The sequence below is a fragment of the Pinus tabuliformis genome, chromosome Q (assembly GCF_031772625.1).
Source record: "Pinus tabuliformis cultivar Carrire ecotype Pingquan chromosome Q, CPIR1, whole genome shotgun sequence".
Classification (NCBI taxonomy): Eukaryota; Viridiplantae; Streptophyta; class Pinopsida; order Pinales; family Pinaceae; genus Pinus; species Pinus tabuliformis.
This window is the reverse complement of record NC_142296.1, coordinates 1,069,243,253-1,069,249,000: the sequence shown is the minus strand read 5'-3', so window position 1 is coordinate 1,069,249,000 and position 5,748 is coordinate 1,069,243,253.

The window sequence follows — 5,748 nt, the reverse complement described above, 5'->3', positions numbered from 1 at the left end:
CGCCTTCCAAATCACCGAAGATTTATTGTATGATTTATTTGGAGATCTTATACAATCCTCAGTAGACAGAGGCTGTATGTACTTCCAACTCACCACCTTTCTCAATAAGCCCTTCCCTTCTATAATTCTCTAGACATATTTAGCAGCCAGGGCTCTTTCCAAGCAATGGAGATTTTAAATGTCCCATGCCCACAGCTCTTTAGGAACAATAGTTTTTTTCCATGTGACCCGAGGAATATTCTCTTCTTCTTTTTTTTGTCCCCAGCCCATAGGAATCTGAAACCAAGTCTTCTTACCTGTTCCAGGACCCGTTTGGGAATAAAGGAAAAAAACTCTCAGTACACAGGAATGGCTTCAAGTAGGGATTTCACCAGCACTAACTTACCCCCCTTGATGATAACCATCTATTACACCATATTGACATCTCCTTTTCAACCTTAGAAACCATCCACACCCATTCTATTTTTTTGCAGTCACTGAATTTAGATAAAAACTTAGCATTGTGATTACAATTGAGCTAATTGAGCACCCAAATTACAATTATTGTATTGGGGACATTGTTAATCGACTGGCATCTGTTGCAAAGCTACTAGAAGTGTCTGGTGTTGTTGAATCATCAATTGATGATAAGGTGTGTCAAAACATCTCATCGCTTGAGAATTTTATGAAAACAGAAATTGATTCAAACATTGAGAAAGATTGTGAAATGGAGCCAAAACCTGAGTATTGTATTAGAATAGAGCTATCTTCAGAATAGAGATCTTTGAGAAAAAGACAAAAAGCTAAGGCTAGTCTGGCCTTTGAGGATCAATCTAGTGATGATAAAGAAATTGAACTGAAGCCAAAATGTGTAAATGAGACCAAAATTACAGAGCAAATTTTCCAACAAGGGTCTTCAAGAAGGTGTAAGGCTAAAGTAGGTATGGATACCGAAGAATCAGATTTATCCTCGATTGAGAATATTATAGGTCTCAAAAATGGGGATATTGAAGTGATGTGGGCAGATGGAATGATTTAAAAAGTAAGTGCTCTCTTGTTTTTGCTTGGATCTATTCTTTGTTACATTGATGTTTACTAACAACATATGGAAAAGAATTTCAAATGATCAGTCATATTTGACAATCGTATACAACTTAATTTCCAAATAAAGTTTTGTTCAATAGTCTTGAAGAACTAGAACCACCACAATCCAGCTACACCAATGGTGCAAATCCTTAGCAAAAGTGGCAATTTTTTTTTTAAACATGGTATACTTGATCATGTTACTTATACAGGTTTCCATCTATTTTACCAGTCTCCTAAGAGAAACTCACTAGTGAGATGATGCAGGCTACGCTACAACAGGCCAATAATCTTTTTATCCCCACAGCCAATATACGGGTCAAGGTACAAAACCTAGAGATCTTTGAAATACTCGAGCTCCTGAGCACTACGAGTAGTGATGCATTTACTGGGCTCCATGCATAGCATTTTCTGGGAGGGAACATGGTGGCATAAAAACAAAGAAACAAACAGCAAAGTTGTCAGCATTAAGAAAAATTGTTACTAGACATCCTTTGATCATATTCCAAAGAAAAAAAATAATGTTTGTCCTCACCGAGAGAAGATCAATTCCCGTTGGCTCAAGACCTAGAACATGCACCTAACCACAAAGCAACTAAGAGGGTCAACGCTGTTAAAACTTCACAAAACTTGATCATAACCAAAACAACTTTAGCAAGAAGACATGTCAATCACCAATGAAACAATGTAAGAACCTAAATTCAGGCATAATTTCTTACACAAACAAGAGAATGCTACATCTATGGTGGCAAAACAATGATCAACTACTTAGCCATCCTCTTCTGAAGAAGCATAGGATCACATGAAGCAATGAGCAGGGATCATCTCCATCATTAATCCAAAGAGTTCAAAAATGCAGTGCTACCCATGAGCAAACAACACCAACAATGAGCTATCCATGTAGATCAAGATAATCACAGAGTTACTTCATCATCAATGCAAACATATGGTGCATGAAATCCATTGAAGAAAAGACATCAATATCATAGAATATACCCTTATTCTCAACAAGGCACCCCTAGCATTAATTCAAAAAGGATACAATGTCACTAAAAGCCTTTGTAAAACCATCAAGAACAAGCAGGTTTAAATTTTGAAATATAACTGGAAAAAAACTATGCCTCACAATCAAAAAACGTGCTTCAAAAACAGAGTCACTAGTATATATCATATTGCAAATTTTAACAAGACTTCTTGCTCAGAAACAAACATCATTTATATACAACATTTCACCTTTTTCTATGGGTTGGACTTTTGAGAAAATTTTCGTGGTTAGAATCCAAAATAAGCGTTCTCTTTCACAGTTCACCATTAGAACCTTGCATGATTCAAAACAAGGGTTCCATCACCATTGAGATGTTATCATCAAAACCAACACAAAAACAACTTGAATATCATATCCTCTACACATCAACATAACAAGTAAATACTCGCGCTATAAAGCATAGAAAACCATATTGCACAATATTATAAAATACCCTATCAGTAACAACAGATGGCAAAGAATTTCAAATGATCAGTCATATTTGACAATCGTAAACAACTTAATTTCCAAATAAAGTTTTGTTCAATAGTCTTGAAGAACTAGAACCACCACAATCCAGCTACACCAATGGTGCAAATCCTTAGCAAATGTGGCAAAATATTTTTTTTTAAAACATGGTATACTTGATCATGTTACTTATACAGGTTTCCATCTATTTTACCAGTATCCAAAGAGAAACTCACTGGTGAGATGATGCAGGCTACACTACAACAGGCCAATAATATTTTTATCCCCACAACTAATATACAGGTCAGGGTACAAAACCTAGATCTTTGAAATACTTGTGCTCCTGAGCACTACAAGCAGTGATGCATCCAAAAACACCAAAAAACTCATTTCCAAAATTCCTACACCTTTGTCTAACTGCAAACACATCTGATGTCAATTGGGTCTAGCTCCACTGGTTAGGTGGAATGATTGTTATCCTCCCTACAATGGTTCTATTCCCACCAATGACATGTTGATATGGCCTTTGGCCCTAAGGAATTTTCTTAAGCCTGGGTGCCATCCTCAGAATGAGGCAAAGTTCCCTGGGTTTTCTCAGGATATATTTTGCAAAAAGCATTTTAGTCAATTGGGTCTAGCCCAAGAAATTGAGGGGGAATGTTATCCCTCCACACCCAGGACCAATTCTCACAAGTGACATGTTGACCTCTTAATGAATTTATTGTTGATTGCCCCGTGCCCCAAATAATTTGGGTTTACCCTAGATACCATCCTCAGAATGAGAGGAAGTGCCAGGATATATATTCCAAAAAAAAAAATTGTAAATTGGGGCTAGACTGGGTGGTTGTGAGGAGTGTTAACCTTCCAATATTAGGATATACATGCAATGAAATATATGTGGGAGATTCTTGTTTGAATTAGAATGGCAGCTCGAGCTGAGAATAGCATGAGGTAAGTGTGTGAAACTAGCAAGAAACCTATTCTAGATACAGTGTTCTGCCCTAGCCTAGGAATGAATTTTTAAGGGTTCACATGTGTGCATAAAAAGCACCTCACCCCACCTCAAGCCTCGCGCTCCACTATCTGAGAAGATCTTCCATGAGGTCAAGTAGTAGGGGGAATTAGCACTAAGGGAAATTATAATTCCCCCCTACAGAAGTCGGCTGAAGTTGTAGAGGTATAAAGTCACAAGTAAGCACTATCCATAACAACATATCGCAAGGTTCCATAGGGATTTTGAGTCGTCGTTTTTGAGTAAGATGTGTGTCCAATCATTTCTTTGTAATTCCTCAATCTAGCTTTTATAGGACTTGAACCATTGAATATGGCTTCATCGGATATCCCTAACCCTAATGAACCTAGTGGATATCACCATCACGTGTGGATAACACTACTTCAAATACAAGACTCAGTAGGGTAGACTAAAAGCATGAACTCATGCACCCAACACACTTAAAAAACTACACCATTCACAAAATAGACATTCATGCATGCCCTCCCCTGGATGGGTAACTGTGCCTTCCTAATTGAAGACAATACATTCATACATGTGCCTCATCCAGTGATCCTACTAAACTACTGCGCCTCCATTAGAGGATCTCTTATGGGCCCTCTACTAAACATCAACTTTCCTCTGTACAAGCTGGAATGTATTTGTTGAAGGATGATGTTGTTGTCGAAGGAGAACAACTACTAAGAAATAGGTAAAATCTAAGATTACCTCCACTCTTGTATCAGATAAAAGTAAAACTGTTGTCAAATTAAGAAATATTGTTAAGCAATTTTCTCTTTGTATATTCAGCGAGCCAAAAATGAAAAATATTATATCATATGTGGGTACATGGAGCAGTTATAAATCAATCTACTTCAATTGACTGAAATGGAGTACAACCCTTTTACAAGGCCTATGGTACCAAGTGCAACATCTAGTTTAATCACAATAATATTCATTGGCTTGTAGCAATCTTCTTCTAGGAAAAAACTAAAAGAGCTTTATTACGCTTTGAATTTCAAATGCTTGTTAAATGATCAAGTGGTAGTTGCAAAGAACAACTCAAACTGGGTGATATCAAAATGAAATAATTTAGTATTTCCAAGACAAAATAACATTCCTGATGTATCTCTGAATTCCATGAAAACAAAACAATTTGATGTATTGAAATGATATTAGGAGATTAGTAAAGAGGATCAAATTAAGTGATGTTATGGCCATACCATTGTATCAATTTATGCTTCGAGCGAAGAGACTCAGCAACACCAAGAACATTGAGTGCCCTCCAAGACAATGTAGTCCTTGTGGTTTGTAGAGGGTCTTCTCACTCTAACATCGGGCTCTTCAAACCAACTCTGCACAAAGGTCATTACAAATGTAAAAAATCAGCAAGGCACAAATTTGGTAGTAAATATGACCAAAAGAAGAACTAGTGCAAACAGTTTTCACAATCCTGCTTTTGAAACCAACATTATAATCTCCTTAGCATTATGATCAGCTGTCAGTGTTCTTCCCAAGTCAGTGAACTCAGCTCCGCCTTGACAAAGTGTAATTGCATAAAAGGAATGTCGGTCTCATGCCAATAGGTCTCCTACGATGAATGCGTAGGAACCTAGTATATAGACCATTTTTCTCTTCACTTAGCTACCTAGGGCTTATTTCCCTTTCCAAATATCAATAATTATTTTCCAAGAAAATATAAAATAAGAATAATATTTTACTATATTCTAAAAGGTGAAGATGTTGAAATCATGCCACAAAGTGAAAGGAAATCAAATATCTTTCCTCAAACCACCAAATATATAAAGAAAACAACAATAATTATAAAATAAAACTAGATCTATCGATCTATGCATGAAATGAGTCAAGCAACTAAAAAAATCTGACCAAAACAAACCAAAAATTTCAAACTTGACAAAATCCTTTAAACAACGAGTAAACAAATCACTAAAATTTTCTAAGATATCAGAGTTAGACATCAACGCAATTTCATGTACTTGAATAAGCCCATTGTTGCTTAGCGTTAGACTTCTTAAATTAGTTATTTATCATTTAATACTAGGACACTGTCTATGTGAAAAGAAATAGGTCCCAGCTTCATCAAATCCGACTTCATTTCCAATCAAAGATCAAATCCAAAGGACACTAACTCGTTACTCTTGGATGGTGCTAAAGTTAAATACACAAAATAACAAAAAATAAA